The sequence below is a fragment of the Halichoerus grypus genome, chromosome 1 (assembly GCF_964656455.1).
Source record: "Halichoerus grypus chromosome 1, mHalGry1.hap1.1, whole genome shotgun sequence".
NCBI lineage: Eukaryota > Metazoa > Chordata > Mammalia > Carnivora > Phocidae > Halichoerus > Halichoerus grypus.
This window is the reverse complement of record NC_135712.1, coordinates 153,520,188-153,539,417: the sequence shown is the minus strand read 5'-3', so window position 1 is coordinate 153,539,417 and position 19,230 is coordinate 153,520,188. Positions and strand designations below refer to the sequence as shown.

At 46.6% G+C, this 19,230-nt stretch overlaps 1 long non-coding RNA gene across 1 annotated transcript; it reads left to right on the top strand.

Annotated features, from left to right (window-relative positions):
- Positions 1 to 258: 258 nt before the first annotated feature.
- Positions 259 to 10,890, top strand: LOC118552408 (uncharacterized). Its single transcript, XR_004925523.2, has 3 exons — positions 259 to 464; positions 6,305 to 6,439; positions 10,229 to 10,890. It is a non-coding gene; the product is annotated as an uncharacterized LOC118552408 (long non-coding RNA).
- The last annotated feature ends 8,340 nt before the right edge of the window (positions 10,891 to 19,230 follow it).

Here is a 19,230-nt window from a genome sequence, read left to right as displayed (position 1 = left end):
AGCCAAGTTGCTTATTTTTCAAACCTTGGCAATCCTGCCACTTTTGTCGCAGCTCCCTGAAAGCCCCAGGAGAGCGTGGAAAGAGAAGAGAAGGAATGGATTCCTGTAGTCACGAGGACTTGGGCTGGAGGAGTTGCCTCTGCATGTTATCTCACTCATGTTAATATTTAAAATATTTGTGCTTGGGGGAAAATGCCAATTACTTTCAAAACCGACATTCTGTTTTTCACTACAAAGCATTTTTTCAAATTCCTGGAATTAAAGCAGATTGTTCTTCCAAGCTCATGAGCTATTTTTATCTCCAGCAATATGGAGCACACACACACCTGTTTGCAGGTACGCCTACCCGCGTGGACACTTGGGCTCATCATGTTGAAGGTAGAGCTAAGAGGCAGTAAGCTCGGTGTTTTACCACCGATGTGGAAGTGTATTGCTGGAGCACAAGAGACCGTCTTCCTTCACAGGTACTCATTTTCTCAAATAATACTTCGGGGTCTTAAAATCAGTCATACGGGAAAAAAAAAAGACCTAGTTTTAGAACCTGCTATTGTTAATTGTGTTGTGTTGTTATGGTCTCTATTTAATCATGCAAAACATCCTTATTGAGAGCCTGCTGCGGGCAAAGCCCTCTGCTGGGTGCTGTGGGAGCCATCAAGACAGAACCCCTGGTCCAGCTCTGTCACCAACCAGCTGTCATGAAGGTGTCCCTTCCCTTCACACAATCCCAGTTTATGCACCTTTAAAGCAAGGCACCTGGACTTACGCTCACGGGACGCTAACTCCCCTACACTTGGGGGCTCCTCCTGGCGGGGTGCGGGATGTGCTGAGCAGGCTCAAGCCGGCATCCGCTGCCACAAGTCAGAGAGACCCGTGGCTCATTCTGGAAGTGAAGCAGGTCAAAGCTGCAGGGAACTACCCCCCAGCCATGGATGCAAGCCCTGGTCAGCCCAACAGATGCTGAGGTGGCACCAAAAGTGTCTGATCCAGCACCGGACATGACTTGTAGCCATATAATGGTGACTTCATGAAAGGTTTTACTATAAAAACTTCCAGAGAATACACAATGCAGGCAGAAGGGTATGATGAAAACTCAGGCACTCATTGCCCAGCTCCAGCCATTTAACTCTGTCCCCTGTTACTCCCCGACTCTGTGAATCCCGGACACCGTGTCATTTCAGCCATAAATACTTCAGGCTGCATCTGTAATTGGTAAGGACTTCTTAGAAATATAACTACCACACCATTATTCACTCTTACAAAATTAACAGTCATTCCTTAATATTAGATCAGTTCTCTTAAAGATGTCTCTTTAGGGTTGTTTTGTTTTGTCTTGTCTTGTTCTATTTTCAAATCAGGACCCAAACAAGGCTCACGCATTTCTTTTGATATTCCTCTCTCTTGGGTCTTTTTTTTTTTTTTTAAGATTTTATTTATTTGAGGGAGAGTGAGTGAGAGAGAGAGAGCACAAGCCGGAGTGGAGGGCAGGTAGAGGGAGAAGCAGGCTCCCCACTGAGCAGGGAACCCGATGCGGGACTCCATCCCAGGACCCTGAGATCATGACCTGAGCTGAAGGCAGACTCTTAACCGACTGAGCCACCCAGGCTCCCCTCTTGAGTCTTTCTTATTCTTTAAAATTTCTACTCTTTTTTTTTTAAATAAATAAATCTTTAAATTTTATTATTTTGTGTTAGTCACCATACAGTACATCATTAGTTTTTGATGTGGTGATCCACGATCCATTGTTTTCGTATATCTTTTCTTCCCTTTTCCATGCTGTTGATTTGTTGATTTGCGAGGTCATTTATCTTGTAGAACATCCCACATTCTGGATTGGGCTGATTGTGTCTTTATAGTGTTGCTTAATTTCTTCTACAATCCCTATATTTTCTGTAAACTGTTAAAGAGATCCAGAGGCTTGATTATTTTCAGGGTCAATTTTTTTAAGGCAAGGATGTGTCCAAGTTGGTCTTGTGTATTTTACATTGCATCGCCTTAGGAAGCACTTAAGGCCTGGTTATCCTATTTATAGTGGTAGATCAGAGGGCCCAAGTGGTGACAGGAGGCAGAGGGGATGGGCTTTGGACCTTCTCAATCTGACCTCCAAATCCATACTTTTAGCCACAGCCCCATCCTGCAGGAAGGACAAGTGCTCCATTTTCAGACCTTGTTCTCTTCCTGAAGTCCTTGTGTCCAGCACCCACCCTTTCTCAGTACCAAAAATGCTGGGGGTCGGCTTATATTATTTAAACTAGGGAGGAAGACAGGCGCAATGCCTTCAAGTATCAAGAGGGCCTGGCATATGGCTCCTTCTCTTCTCTCCCGGCTGTAGTGGAAGTCATGAGAGGTGAGAGGGTCTGAGGAGGGTCTAGCATCTAACAAGAGTTTTCCTTGGCCCCTTCATTTCCCTTTGGCCTTAAAACCTTCAGGCTCTAGCTGTGAGTGTGTTGCATGTCAAAGAGATTGAGGACTATAACAAAATGTGAACACATTTTCAGGCTTCATGCAGTCTTTATTGTGAATTTTCCATCACCTTGGCTTGCCTCCTTCTCACACCCTCTTCAGCCATGATTTTTCTCATATGGTGAGATGGGGTTTCCATTGGCCTCATCCATCTTGTCCCTTCCTCAAGGGACAGGGGACTTTTAGTATAATCCCACACTGAAATTGCACAGCCAAAGGTGGCTGAGGCAGTAAGAGAAAGGTGGGCATCATAGGTTCTGTATTCTGAAGTCTCTGAAAGCCCCAAACCTGAGGGTATACCTCCACCCTGGAAGTAGGGAGAGAACTGCACAAGAGAACTCCCGGTCAGGGTCTGGGCTCCCTGAGTCCAGGGAGCTGAGGAGTGAAGAAGGCAGAGAAACAAGAGAAGATAGAAAGGCCATCTGATGGAACATAGAGGACTCAATTGCACCTGCCTCTGGCTCATGGGTTTCTCCTCAATTCACCCAAGCTGAAGGTGTGTTCTTTCTGTCCAAGGGCCATTGGTGCTGCAGGCCTCCTAGATGTTGTGGGCCATGAAAGAGGGAGCACTTGGGACATTTGGTCTTGCCTTTTGTGGTGGCTATTATCTTCTGTGCCCTCCTCTCCTTCATTTGCAAGTAATATTTGCAGAAGTTCTGGCAATTAGCAAGGCCGGGGGCCCTCACGGTGCCTTCAGGAGGGGAGGAGCTGGGGCAGCACTCACAGTCTGCTGCTTGAGGTTCCCGCACAATGAAGTGGCTGAGCTGGGGACTGAACCCATGTCCCTGGAATGCTGAGTGGCTTCCCCTATGATGCCCTCCCTCTACACAAGCTTCACTTCAGAGAAGCAAGACGGGCTTGGGTGTCACTTTCTTCAGAGCCCAGTGACTCTTCTTCCCAAGGGCTTAGTTGAGAATGCAAGTTGCATTTGCTCTCTGTGGTCAGTATCCTGTGGGAAAGCGTCAGCTGGCTGTTCAAACTGGGAAAGAATTTTTTGTGAGGCCTCCCTTTTCTGCTCTAATTAATAAAGGCATTTGTACTGCCCAGTGGGGCCTCCTTGGTCCACATTCCTTGTTGCTGTTATGGTTGTTGATGTGGTTGGTGCTTAGGCCTTTTAAATCTAAAAATCATAGTTTCTGCAATTCCAGGAGTCACATGTGCTCATTCTGAGAATATTAGAAAAGCAGAGAAAAGCATGAAGAAGAGAAAAAAGCTTGTCCAGTCTTCCACTGCCCTGAGTCAAGCGAGGCCTTGGTGGGTTTCCTTCTGTCTTCTTGCCACCTATGCCCCTCCGGATCTTTGCCCCACACTGCTCTGTGTCCAGCACCATATTGGCAGGCCCTGTGTCCTCTCCTAGGGCTGGCTTCAGCTATATGGGAGCCCTGCCAGAAGGAAAGAGAGTGAGGTTGAGGAATTTATGCCACCTGGCTCTCTCTCTGCAAGATCACCTCTGCTAAAGGCCACTGCTCCTCTCAAGACCCAGGAGCTTACCAGGACACCCTCTCCCTGCAAATTCTGGTACCTACCCCCAATCTCCTTCCTTTGGGCCTAAAAGTGGTGAGGCCCCAGCCATTGTACCACTGGTTGTGCCCCCCCACACCCACACTTTTATAAATAACCCCTCCCCAGGTCATCCTGCTATGAATGTGCCATCTGCTTTTCTGTTGGGAACCTGATTGATTCACCTTCTGACTCATGGACATTTTGAGGCCTTTCCCTGGAAGTTACCATTGCTATGACATTTTCTGAGGTTTCCAAAGCAATATGAAGTACCTGGAATAAACTTGAGGGTCCTCAGGAGAGAAGGCATTTAATTTCCTGACTGTTGGCTGGTACAACCCCCACCCCACTGCCCTGGCACAGAGTAGGACGAGTGTTGTGATGTGAGGGATTCCACACCCCCACCCTCTCCCAAACACCTCCAACTCCTGCTGCCCCTATACCTCCATTAAAGTCACTCCTTCAATCACCAGGATTTTCTCCACAAGGTCCCAGTTGGAGAGGAGGAATGACTGGTATGCTCATGCCGAGGCCTCAGCATGTCATGTCACCTCAGGCCCCCCCCTCACGGTCTGGGTGAGCCTTCTTGCCCCTCTTATCACAGTTTTGATGAGGCCTCCCCTGTGAAGCCTCTGAGTTCTCCACCCTAGCTTGGGGCCCCTCCTCAAGGCTCTTGTAACAATGTCTTGTACCTCTCCTGAGGCTGTGAGACCCATGAGGGCAGGAACTGTGTCCTGCTCACCCTTCCTCCTGGCACCTGCCATAACACTTGGCACATGATACACACTCCATAAATAGGCTGGATATTGCACGCTTGGGACATGCTCCAGAATCAAGTTTCTCCACTGGATCAATTTTGAAAGGACTGTTTCCAGTTGGAAGAAACTTGATTTGAGCGAGCCAGCCATTTCTTCCTTGAATATTGTACGCAGGGCAATCCATTCACCCATCCCCGCAGGCACTGATGTGATGGGCCCCTAGACAGGTGAGTTTGTTGGAGGTGGAGGTGAGCCTTTGTCAGAGACCCTTGGGGGGGTTGTTGACACAGGAGGAAGCAGAGGAACCAGGGAGCCAGGGAAAAACTATTCTATTGTTTTCCCAAGAGCCAGGTATATTTTTAAAAGGTCACTGCTGCTGACATAGGAAAATAAACCTCAGAGACAATTTCAGTCTCCTGGGGTCACTTCTGAATTTATCTACCTTATTTAACATTAGCTTTTAATGTGAGGGCAGGGGAGCTCTATGCATTAGTGAAATATTTAAAACCTTTTTTGGGGGGAAAATACTCTCTATTTGCATAAAGCCACACTGAAGGGTTTACAAGAAACAAATACAGTGGTGACTTCTAGTGTGTGGGGTGGAGGGTCCATGTAGACTGGGGAGCAGTGGGAATGAAATGTCTCAATTCTGCCTTTTAGGATTGTGTTGACTTTTGAGTCACAGGAATGTAAAATCTATTAAAAAAATAAAATTACACTTAGAAAACCTTCCCCGAGGGGAGCAATAACCTTTAGACATTTTTTTACTCCAAGCCACTTAAGTGGGGCGATAGACCTCACTCTGCACCAATTCTACCCTTTCATACTTTCCAATGGAAAAAAGATGTGACTTGTTTGCAACAGTGTCACTGCACAAAGTATCACTGTACAAGTAGCTTGCGTTTTAGGGAGGGGGTGGTGTTGCGTAAATGCTTGCTTTTGCAGTAGGGGCATCGACAATTCCTATCTGAACCACAATGTAGGCATTTCTTCCAATCTAGTTATTAGACAATTACGGGCCCCAACTACCAATGGGATGAATATGGAACCCTAAACATTGGAGAGAAGATCAGATAATCTGCAACCAACTGTAGTACATGGATAACATAGTAGCAACAACTGATGAAAGCGGTAACAGAGCTTGCGTGCTCCTAAGTGGGGGCATTCTGGCCATGCACAGTGATGCATGCCCAGCAGGAGCTTTGAAAATTGCCATCCATGTGGCATGGATGACGGGGTCTGGGATAGAATGCAGAGTAAAATTATTCTAGTCACACACTAATTTGGATTCGCAAATTCCAAATTCAGTCACCCTTAGTGATTCACTTAATAAGTTACTGGTAAGGAATGATGAGTTCTTCATAAACAACAGTTGGAGGATTGTGTGGCATTCACTCAGACAAGCAGAAGTAAGGACTCACATGTTTGGAGAGCAATTTGCATCCATCAGAGAATTCATGAATCCCACCAGTGGCCTTCCAGCCCACTTTGAAAATGACTATGTTAGAATTTCTGTACTGCCAAAGTCATAAAGAATTTGGACTCTGATGGAAAGGATCACTCATCCAAATCATGCTTTTTCCCAGTGGGAAGTAGCCCTTCGAATGAGGAAGGTCTCTGATGGATCAGCTTTGGCATCTGGAACAACTTTTCTAGAAGGAACTTGCTATGCGAGCTAGCTGCAAACACTCGGGAAAATCTTTTCACAAGCAGGTTATGAGGTAAGTACTGAGTAGCTCTACCCCTTCCTTACACTGAACGACAGCTAAGCTTCCCATGGCAAGGATGGTCGAGTTTTTGAGGGGATGGTTTTAGACTCCCTTGCTTCATTATGCTCTGGTCCTCTTGACCCTCTAGGATCTTCCCAGCATCTGTCTCAATTGTCCTGTCTCTCAGGTCTAACTCCACACTTGTCCTTTTACTTGGGGACCCTCTTGGGCTTCTCCAGCTTCAACCATCTCATGCTATCATTTGCCACTGACGCCCACTTCCTACGTCTGTTCACCCAACCCATCTCCAGTTGCACTTCCAGCTCCAGTAGCCCAGAGGGGAGGTGGCATGTACTAAAATGAAATCCTCAAGGTTCTTAAACGCAAACACCTCTGCTCCTTGGCCTGCCATAATCAACCATCATGTATGCTTACGGGTAAGTCCATGTCCAGCCGGGTGGTATGGATCTGTACTCTCTAGGAATTGAGAATATGTGTGCATTTAGGGTTGGCAGTTAGCTGGTTAAACACTGAATTATTTCCCTATCACGTGGCACAGCCATTGTCCCATTGCCCTGACCACCTAGACTCCTTCCCTGGAACTTGCTGGACCTTCCCCTAATCCTGCAGCTTCAGGAGCACTGCCTGGCCAACAGGGGGCAGAGGTGAGGGTAGGGCCCTAGTTGGGTACCCTGGCTGACATCCATTCTGGCTGGTCAATACCTGAGCATACTAGTTGCTATATATGTTAAATATCGACCCCGTGCAACTGAGCCAGGGGCAGGATTTCCATATTAAAAAATGAAAAAGAGAAAAAGTCAAGGGGCTGCTGTGTCAGGTACACCCAGCCAGCAGCCTCTTCTCTTTAAGGCTGCCCCAGAGGCATGAGGGTTTGTTTGCAACAAGCAGATGATTTAGTAAATATTGCTTTTGCCAAATCCCCAGAGGCTCTCGAATGGTAGGTGCTAATAAAGCCCATGTTATTATAAGGCATGTGGTCTATGTAGGTCATTGCCAAACACCAGCATGATGGAGAGCCAAGAAAAGCAAAAAAAATGAGCTAAGCCCAGATAGAAGGTGGATGGGAAATGGCAACCCCTTCTCCAAACAGGAAACATGCCTGAAGTTTCTGTTGTCTTCAGAAGGTCTCGGTTTCTTCACCTGTGAAATGAGGGTCATCTGAACAACCCCCTTTGCTGGTGTCTCGAGAGTTTGGGCCAAAAACAGGCCTCTTCAGTAGAGAGTGGAGGAACCCACCGGGGAATAGTACTGGGAGATTCGGCCCCATCCTGTAGCTGTAGACTTTCAGTGGCGGCCACGTCAGATGGAGCAGTGTTTGGCTTTCCTTTTACCTACGGCCCCAGAGGGGGAGTGTGGCTGTGAGCACAAGCAGGAAATAGCTCCAGGAACCCGAGCTCTGGACTGAAGGAAACAGCAGATGTGTGCGTCTGATTCTGCTTGGACACAGGCTTTTTTCAGATGCTCGCAGGAAGATGACTCGTGTCAAGCTCTCAATCGTTTGGACAAAGTTCAGGATTGTTCTTGAGGGAGACCTCTTCCTGAGCAATAAGGAACACACGCGTTTCCCAAGCATCCTGTTGGGTGGTGACGTGCCCTTCCTTCCCAAGGTGCTCAGCGCTGGATGGGTGTCCATGCGGGCAGGAGAGGCAGCTGGGCGGTCTGGGGCTGGGGGAGGGTGCTGAGATTGGGGGTGTCTGGGAATATTGCTGGGTCCCCAATTGAGTAGGATGTTCCCAGGGCTGAAGGAAGAGGGAGGATAGAAGGAGGCAGTGAATCTACCTTTGCTGATAACAACTCTGGTGGAGGTTTCCAGGCGGGGGCATCTCATCTGAACCTGGCAAAGGATGGGAAACGTTCAAGAGAAAGAGCAGGAGGAGCTGAACTCAGGCCATGCTGCAGCGAGGGGGCACGGTGCAGGGTTTACCCGATAGCGGAGCCCAAAGTGAGCCCTGAGCATGCTCCTTTTTTTTTTAATATGAGTATAGTTGACACATAATGTTCACTAGTTTCAGGTGTACAACTTAGTGATTTGACAAGTTTATACATGATGCTATCTATGCTCACCACAAGTATAACTACCATCTGTCCCATTACATCCCTATTACAATATCACTGACTGTATTCCTTATGCTCTGCTTTTTATTCCTGTGATTTACTCATTGCGTAACTGGAGGCCTGTATCTCCCCTCCCCTTCACCTGTTTTGCCCAACTGTCCCCCCACCCCCCGCAACCATCAGTTTGTTCTCTGTATTTATAGTTCTGATTCTGCTTTTTGTTTATCCATTTTTCTTTTAGATTCCACTTATGAGTGGAATCATATGGTATTTGTCTTTCTCAGCCTGACTTATTTCACTTAACGTAATACCCTCTAGGTCCATCCATGCTGTCTCAAATGCCACAATCTCATCGTTTCTTATGGCTGCATAATATTCCTGTGCGTGTGTGTGTGTGTGTGTGTGTGTCACATTTTCCTTATCCATTTGTTTATTGATGAACACCTGAGTTGCTTCCATGTCTTGGCTATTGTAAATAATACTGCAGTAAACATAGGGGTGCATATATCTTTTTGAGTTAGTGTTTTCCCTGGATAAGTACCCAATAGTGGAATTACTGGATCGTATAGTATTCCTATTTATATTTTTTTCGAGAAATCTCCATACTATTTTCCACAGCGGCTGCACCAATTTACATTCCCACCAACAGTGCACAAGGGTTCCTTTTCTCCACATCCTCACCAACACTTGTTTTCTTTTCTTTTTAAGAAAAAAAAAACCTCAGCTAATGTGTGCTCTTCTTGTTTCAAAGAACATGTGAGGTGGACTCACATCTTTAGTTTTATGTATTAAATAAACACTAGCAGCACTTACTTGGTGCCAGGTACTTTTCCAGAGTTTAGTCCCCAGGACAAGCAGAGCTACTGTGATTATTCCCATTTTACAATGAAGAAACCAAGGCACAGAAGGGTGAAGTGGCTTACCCAAGGTGAGGACAGACAGGATTGGACCCAAGGCAACCTGGCTTCCAAGTGTGTGCTCTTGGCCCTTGATTTTTTTTAAAAAATAGATTTTATTTTTTAGAACAGTTTTAGGTTCACAGAAAAATTAAGATAGTACAGAAGGTTCCAATACATTCCATACCCCATTTCCGGTATTTATAAACATCTCACATCAGCTGGTACATTTGTTACAATTAATGAACTAATTTGTTTTTAAAGATTTTATTTATCTATTTGTTTGTTTGTTTATTTATTTAGAAAGCAGAGGGAGGGCCAGAGGGAGAGAGCGAATCCCAAGCAGACCCTGCGCTGAGCGAGGAGCCCCATGCGGGACTCATTAATGAACTAATATTGATACATTATTAACAAAAGTCCATAGTTTATTTGGATTTCCTTGGTTTTCATCTAATGTCTCTTTCTGTTCCAGGATCCCATCCAGGACACCACATTACATTTCCCCCCCAGGCCTCCTAAAATCCTAAAATCCTAAAAATTGCATTTCCTCCCCAGGATCCTAAAATCCTCCCGGCTGTGGCACTTTCTCTGACTTCCTTGTTGTCGACGGCCTTGATGGTTTTGAGGAGTGCTGGTCAGGTGTTGGGGGCAGCATCTGATGATCTTTCTCACAATGAGACTGAGGCTCAACCCTTGGCTTTTGATAGTGACGGGGAGCTCTCGCGAGGCAGGTGTAAACCCAACAGGGACAGCTCTGTTGCTTCCGCCATTATTTGGCAGAATTACAGACCAGGTCAAATTTTTCTCTTACATCTTTGCTTCTTTTCAGGAGGAAAAGGAGACTCCTCTTTTGTAGTTGTGCCCGAGTCATCTGGTTCCATTTAAAAGAAGTCATCTTAACCCAGGCTCCCTGCTGGTGAGAGGCCCTTAGTCTATGCTGGACCCCATATTTCAGGGCCACAGATTGCACTTGGGTCCTTCAGCTCTCCTGCCTGGCCTTGTTCATCACCACTAAGACTGGGACCCTGAAGCCCAGGCCCAGTGCATGGCCGGCTGCCTCCCAGCTCCCAACACTAGGCTCTATCTCTGCTATTTCTGTGGAGGCATCTCCTCAGCCTTGATCAGGCACATCTGCCGAAGCTCCCCCAACTCCCTGCCTTCCTCTGGTGCTGTCCTGGTGGGTGGATCCCCCATCGCAGGAGACAGACCACACCATCAGATGGATCCTTCCAGGCCAGCCTGGGGACACATCCATTTGGTCTTCCCAGGGAGGACTCCAGTCATAAAGATGTTTACACACCAGAGAAGTGGTTGAGATGTGGTCTTGAGATGATAAAAATACACACAACCTTTTAAAACCATGGCAACACAAGAAGCAGGAATGCTGCCAATTAAAAAGCATTTAAAATATGGCTCCAGGCTGCAGGTTTGGAAATAAAGTAGACAAGGAAAACAGATGGATGGCCTTGAGGCCTGCCTTCATGCTCGCCGGTGCTGCGGCCCAGGTGAGAGCCCCACCGCGCTCTAGGCCCGGCCCCCTATGAATATTGCTCACGAGAGAAGAAGGGGTGTAGCGTAGGCGCAGCTCCTTCGGTCTGGATGGGCAGGGGGCTAACAGCTCCCCAACCGTTCTAGCACCACATTGAGTCACTGATCTCAATTCTCCACCTTTGGCTGCATCCACACCCTTTGCCATGTGAGTTTGCAGATCCTCCTACAGTTTCTGGAAGGGAACACTTCTCTGCCCCGAGACTTTGGGCTTGGCTGGGGATCTTAGCAGATGTGACGCATACAGCAGTGTGAAATGTGCTGGTGTGATTGGGTGTGACCTCTTGCGCCTCTGCCGTTGCCAGGAGAACATGCCCTGGCTAGCTTGCTGGTCCCTGGAGGATGAGAGCCATGTGGCACAGACCTGGCCCCAAACTGCAGCCTGGGGCCCAAGCCAGCTGATGCCAGCCAACTTCAGCCGAAACGCGGCCGACCTGCAGTGTGTGATTAGAGGCTCAGTGGTCTGCTGCCGAGCTTTCAGTCATTTGGGAGCCGCAGTGGCTGCCCGATATACAAGTCCCCTCTGGCGCCTCTTGGACACCTACGCAGGAGGAAGATTTCTGGGAAGAGGAGGCGTCATGGGAAAACCTGTCCCAGGAGCCCATTCCTTCCCCATGGAGTCTCAATGGTGATGTCACAGTCACTGGGAATCACCTCTCCCAGAAAGCATTAGTGTGTTAGTAATACCAGTGATTAGCATTCACCTGGGGTTTTAACGGCGACATAGAACTACCTCATGAGGTGGAAAGGCCAGGATTATCATGTCCATTTTGCAAAGAGAAAACAAAAAGCAGACAAGGTGGATGACTCACCAGGACTGGACCAGGAGGCAGCTGTCTGGAGGAACAATGAGATAAGGAGTTCCTTATACCCAGGGGGAAGTCACCCGTGTGTTTTAATCTTTATAACCTTTTCGTTATAAAAAGGTTATATGCCAATTGTAGAAAAATAGGAAAATACAGAAAGCATAAAAAATGAAAGTTCCCATTCTACTTCATAGCATTTTGGCTTATGTCTCTTTGTTATTTTTATTTATTTTTAAAGATTTCTTTTTTATTTATTTGACAGAGAGAGAGCACAAGCAGGGGGAATGGCAGGCAGAGGGAGAAGAAGAAGCAGGCTCCTCGCTAAACAGGGAGCCCGACACGGGGCTCAATCCCAGGACCCCAGGATCATGACCTGAGCCAAGGCAGACGCTCAATCAACTGAGCCACCCAGGTGCCTCATCTCTTTGTTATTTTTAATGCACATATGTTTATTATATGTATTTTATAAATTAAAATCTTACTGTATATATAAGAGCATTTCCTGCAGCATTCAAAATTCTTTAAAAAAAACAGTTTTTCATGCATAGTATTATGTTCTGTGGACTCATTCTAATTTGTTTAAGCATTCTTTATTATTGCAATGTCACTTGTTTCTGATTTTTTGTCATTAAAAACAATGTGTTGGTGAACATCTTGGCTGGTAGAGGAGATAATTTGTATGTATTTGATGTATGCATTTGTATTTGATGCACAGCACATGGTATGTGCTTAATAAATAGTATCTGGTGTGAATATTTGTCTAAACCCCCAATAACTTCCTTAGAATAAACTGTTTAATCAGTTTTAACATTTAGTTCTGATGCACACTGTCAAATTGCTTTCCAGAAAGATGTCCCAGGTGCTCTTACTAATGATGGTGCTATAGGTACCCATCTCACAGGCTCCACATTGTTTTCTTTAAAACGAAGCATTGTTAATTTGACAGGTGAAAAACAGCAGTTCATTGTTATGTTCTTTATTACCACTGAGGCTAAAAATTCTCGCATAATTATCAATCATCAGTAACACGATGAGGGGAGTATTTGAGTCAGGGCCTGGCAGAATAAATCGTTTCAAATGAATGAATTATCAAAGGTGGGCCATGCTGTGGGTATGAGTAGAATTACCTGGGCTGCATGTGAAGGCCTGGAGTTGTTGAACTGTTGCTTATATAAACAGGGATTTATTCTGAGTCTTTCCTTGCTCAATTGAAAGTACTTTAATGGACAGGATTCTGTGGTAGAAGGGAGGTTTGGAAGTGTCTATCAGGGTGATTGTACCGAGAAGCAGGTGCTGGGCTTTGGAGTTCACCAACCAACCAGTGAGAAACCAATCAGGAAAAGGAGCCCCTGGTCAGCAACCAGGGGGCTGGGGCTGCGAGTGGTGCCCATACTCCTCCGGTCTCCCCGCTCACAGCCCAAGCATACGACAATGGGGTGTATTTGGGCTCTGCAGACAATTCTGCTCTCCGGGAGAAGGCAGGGATGTGGGCTGGAGCTTTCCCATCTGACTGCATCATGGTTTGATTCAGCCACTGGACAGAGTGAACGGGGTTAACCCTTGCCAACCTCCCATGTTTCCTTCCTCCCGGTTGGGCTGAGACCCCCTCCTCTTTCCTTCCCTCTGTCTCCTTCACCCCAACCCACCATGCTCTTGTAGTATTTACTACCCTGCCTTGTAATATTTCATTTACAAGTCACACTCCTCTCTTTAATCCAAGCTACTTGAGGGTATTACCATCTTTGTATCTTCAGCAGCTGAGCATGAGAATGAATGAGTGAATATCCACCCCAGGAGCATCCAGAGTGCGCCAAGGATAAACTAAGGGCTCAGAACCTATTTGGGAGAAGTAGCGAGAGTTTATTCTTTATTAGTATGTTTCATCACAGAGTTCTGTTGAATTGGAGAAGTTACAACTCAGATGTTAGACTCAGTGGTTGGTTGGGGTTTTGGCATCACATATCCCTGTGCCCTGAAGGTTTCTGTTTTTGCTCTGATTTGACTTTACACTGAGAGCCAAGTCTTAACTAAAGCAGAATTTTTTTTTAAACTATCTGCCCAGCTTTCCCTTAAAGCAATAGTTCTCAAACTACTCGATATCAGAATCATCAGGAGTACTTGTTAAAACACGGAAAGCTGAGCTCTACCTCTGGAGGTTTTGACTTAGCAATTCTAACAACTTCCCACTGGATGCTGATGCTGCTGGTCCAGGGACCACACTTTGAGAACCACTAGTCTAAATGTTCTAACGTGGCCCCTGGATAAGGAGACAGATTGCCCTTCTCCCGAGTCCAAGGAGCGGGGTGCATGAAGTGTTCGGCCACCATGCCAGGGCCCTGCTCTGTTCACCCTCACATCAGACTTGGACTGTCTTTTCTTGGCAGCCTGCAGAGGCACGCTGGGACATTCCAGCCTGTGTCCAAAGGCCACCAGGGCCTAAAAACTACAGCAGTGGGATCTGAAGCCTTATCAGGGTACCTACTAGCTTTTAGGAGAAGACTTGAAGCTTCAGGGAAGAGAACTTTACATCCTGGGAAAACTCCAAGCTCCAGGAGCCAAACATTGAATGGGAGGCAACAGCCAGGGATGTCACCTGCCCCTTCCAAAGGCCAAGGGACTCGTGGCCCTCATCTGTGAGGGTCTCTATGGACTCTCCATGCCACCTGGTCTGCGCCTGCGCCCACATCCTCTTTCTTTCTTGACCTTTACAGGAGAAGGTGAGAAGGGCTAAGATATGCTTTCCCCATCACAATTCAAATAAAATCCAAACTCCTGACCATGGCCTGCTTGGTGCTCAGACCTCATCTCCCTGCTCTGCAGCTTGTCAGCTCCACTCTGGCCCTCTGGCCCCACTCTGTCCCTCAGACACTGAGCTTTTTCCCATCCTGGAGCTCTTTGGTCCCTCTGTCTGCTAAGGCAAGGACCCGGACGGTGCACAACACTGGTGGTTCAAGCATCCCCTCTCTAGAAAGAGCTTCCTCTTCACCCTCTATAAAGCAGCCTCACCTCCCACCCTTTCCTTCTGTCCCTATCTTCCACCATCTGACACCACCTCCAGGATGGAAGCCCCATGAAGGCCAGGACTTTGTCCGCCTCTCCCAGCTCTGTCCCCAGCACCTGGACCATGCCTGGCACACCATACATATTCAATACGGATTTATGGAATGAATGTGTGGCCTCTACCAGATATGCTATGGGAGGCAAGGTCCAGAATCCTTCAGTGATATATTCCAGACCTTGACTCTAAAGTCCAGACCCTGGCTCCAGGTCTATTTCCTAACAGCTTATTCAGATGGGAAGGACCAGGGCCATAAATGAGGTTTCTGCCACCCCCACCCAACGTCACTCTGGACAAAGCCCTCAACTTGTGTTGGCCCAACCTGCTCACCTGCCAAAGGGTGCAAGAGCATTTGTGTTCCCTGCCTCTAAGACCATGTCAAGGCTCAAATGAAGTAACTGCCAGGAAAGTGCTATGGCAGGAGAAAAGGGCTGACAAATTTGAGGTTTGGGGATGGTTGTACTTCCCTATGGCTTTAAAATCTGCACACGGCATTCAATTTGACATAAGCTTTTCATTCTGGCAGTTATAAATCATAAAGCATTGTTGTCTTCATAAGCGTAGGAGAAGCTGATCATGGATGAAAAAATCTAAGGAGTTACATTCAAAAAAGAAATCCTGGAATTTGAGCCCCCGCTAAGAGAGTCTTACCTCGGTTATTTCTCTGCCTCGGTTTTCCTGCCCATGAACATGTTTGCCGGTCGTCTCCCCAAGGTACCTGGGCTTTCTGCTTGGCATTAGGGAACTTAAGAATGAGTTAAAGAACAGTTTGGGGTCTCCACTCCTCATCCCAGCAACAGTTGAAGATCTTATAAAGTAATTTTAGTTGACTTCAGATAAATGGCTGGATTGGAGAGATCTGTACCCTCCGTGTGGCTGAAATGGAGTCCCCCATGGTTATCTAGCCTTCCGTTTCTCACCTGGGCAGGGAATTAAAGGAGTAAAGTCTTCCTGGAGAAGACCTTGGGAGTAGGGTTGCCAAGGTTGATAACTCTGGCAAATAAAAATATAAGATGCCCAGTTTCATCTGAATTTCAGATGAGCAACAAATCAGGTTTTATTATAAGCATATCCCATGAGCTATTTGGGACATACTTATACTAAAAAAAAGTATTCACAGTTTATCTGAAGTGTGGATATAGCTATGTGCCCTTTGTTTTATCTGGCGTGCCAACCTTGAGGGCCTGTTCTGATCTTCAAGTCCTCAGTCCCAAGAATGGAGGGGCAAGGACACTGTACTTATCCTAACCCACTTTACCCTACAAATAAGAAACACTTTGCCATCAGTCTCCGCTCCAATTCCTTTTCCTTCCTTCCTGGCCCTGGCCTGTTGGTTGAGGGCACTAGGTGGATGTGACCTTAGGTAACCCATCTGCCTGGACTGCTGCTGAGATGCCGCCCCCACAGCCCCGGTCCTTGGAATCAGCAGGGCACTTACCGAAGCGCAGATGCCAGAAAAATGCTCAGGTCCTAAGACAAACCAGGGCAGGAATGTTTTATAGACGTTGGGAGCATTTGATTCTTAGATAAAGGACCTAGGAGACCCGGAACACTTCCCTGAATGCAGAGCAAAACTCCCGTCAGCCTATTTATTTTGGTATTACTAAACACCACCTTTATTACTAATAATACCTCGCACTCATGTTGTGCTTTTCATCCAGAGATCTCTAGGTGTGGTATTAGTATTAAGCAACACAGCCCTATGGCCCCTGGATTATGTAATTATACAGAGAGCTCCCTCAGGTAGAAGGGTTGGCCCTTCATAGAACAGACCTAGATGGAAGCCAGGAATAGTTAGGTCCAAACCTGAGGTGGGAGGGGGGTGACACACCTTCCAGCACATGTTCCCCACCCGCCCGATGACACCTAGCTTCTCGACTACAAGATCGGCACTGTCTTCTTCTTTTGTATCTCCAACATTTAGCACAATGACTGGAATAGAGCAGGGGCTCAGTAAATGTTTGCTAAGTGAATGAATGAGTGATGAGCAAACAAATTAACCTGGAAATAAGCTCAGCCTTTCTTCCCTTGCAGATCAGGTGTATAGCAGTGGCTGTTAGTCCTATGTTGCTATTCCCTCCAATCATTTTGCTGTTTCTGGGCACATGGGCTCTCCTGGTGCTTCCGCTCCCAAGCTCACCTGCATTTCTGTGTCAGAGGATAAGCCACAGGCTGCGGGAGAAGCTTTGGCTGTGCCCCATATGACCTGCTCCTGCAGCCCTTAACCAATGACTGAGGGGTAGAGGCTACCAACTCTCCAAGTCCCCCATCCCTGATGGGGACACTTAGGTGTGACCTATGCTGTGCCAACATTACCCTCCTAGGGACTTGGCTTGACATCATAGCCTTGTTTGTTCTTCTTCCTTCCCCAGGCCCATTTCCCCACCCTACAGAACATGGAGAACACCAGGAACACTTCCTAATGAGTCACTTTCACTGGAATAATCTGTCAGGATCTGCTTCTGGGGAACCTAGCTTAAAACCAGAACATTTTCATTTCTTGACCGTAGCTCATTTTCCCCATGATGCTGACTCTTTTTCCTGCACCAGGAAGGATCTTCTAATAGAATACAACAACAGTGACCGTAACAAACACTCTTCCTATTGGAAGAGAAGCAATGAAAGATAAGGAGCTGTCAAAAGTTTACATATGCTGGGGCCAGAATATAGAATTTCGGCTTGGAATTCTCTTGAGCAAAGACAGGCAACAAAGTAAGCTTCTAATTCTTGCACCCATAAGGATGTGGCCCTACTTGTAGGCTCCCCACCTGGGGGTTCTCTTCAGACAAACCTCTGCAGGAGCCAGAGGGAAGTCCAGTGGTTCCTAGGTGACCAACACAGAGCCTTATGATTGGAGGCCAGGCAGGACCCAGATCACCTCCCCCATTTAGATCAAGGGGGCCTTGTAGCAAAGCGGTGGTGGGTGCTGGGCTGAGGCACTGTGATGGGTTAGTGGCCATGTTTCCTTAAAAAGACATTTAAAGAGTCATTTCTCCATTCCCTGGGGATTTCTTGTCCCAAGACTTCCCATCTTTGGAGATCAAGTTCAGATGTAGAGGGGCATCCAAGGGTTTCGGGCAGAAAAAAATGGAATGGCATTTAATAACTTTCCTGACTGTACCGTAAACAAAATGGCAGACGTAGGTATTCCTGAGCTCCCTGGGATTTTTAGTTTGTTATACTTCACGGAGCTCTGGTGATGCTGCCTTAACCTACTTTGGAGCAAAACATTTATTATTAACGTTGGTTTAACACTTCACTTTCTAGGGTATTTGTGGATGACACAGTCATACATCTGCCTTTTTATAGTGCTTCACAGCAGAGCACAAGACCTTCTGGCTGACACCTCATAGATCATCAAAATTAAGACCTCTAGGCAAACAGAGGAAAGTAGGGCGGGGGTGGGGTGGGGACAGCAACTGGGGATGACTTAAATGGTTTCCCAGTTAACTTTCCTTTCCAGAGAGAATGTTTCCATTAAGGAGCAAATTATTCTTAACATTAAGACATCCTTGTTTCCGTGGCAACCTATAATAACTTGAAAGGAATGGTCCACGGTGGCCTTGCAGCCAAGTGATGCTTCCTACCTGACTGGTAGCTGGTAGAGATTAACCCAGACATGGGGTCAGCCAGCTAGGGATCAACCTCCACCTGCCTGGCATACAACGCCCTGGCTCTCGTGTGCTAAAGCCAGAAGAAATCTGGAAATCAGCAAACCAGGATGAGAGCAGGCTCTCCATCTTTTATAAACAGAAACTGTATCTTCATAGTGTCAGGCTTTTTGCTGGAGACTTTGAAAATGATGGCAGAAAACTATCAACAAAAGAAAAAAAACAACTCTTTTTTTTTTTTTACCGACTCCCCTTCATGGTTCAAGCACTGGCTAACATTTTGGGATCTCTTTGGCCTGTCTATAAAAAGATAAGCAAGAGGCCGTAATTGGTTTCATATGCTCTTACACCCATGAGCCTTTCTCACTCAAATTGGCCAAATGTGGCAAGCGGGGAGTGAGGTATTTTCTGGGGCCCTTTAGTAGAGATTGTGTTGGCCCAACTTTATGTGGGTCATAAACTCTGCTTTGTACAAAGGACCCTGATGTTTATTTTGAGAGGAACAACAATTATTGCCCCTAAGCCCTGAGACCAGTGGTATCTTTGAGGAGGGGAAAAAAGAACCACGAAAAAGAAAATTGACAGACAAGTGGGTAAGACCCCCAAATAGCCATTTGGGGGAATTCTTGCTTGAGACAACGTAAAACCTTGCATCTCTCCCACTGATAAAGTGACTGCTGTTTGCTCTGGGCTGTCAGGAATCAACTGTGTGTAGTATGAAATGTTAACACCAAGCCATCTGCTGGGAGCCTTTTCTTGTCTTCTTTTGTCAATGGTATGACATTAGCCACACCATATGACATTTGCA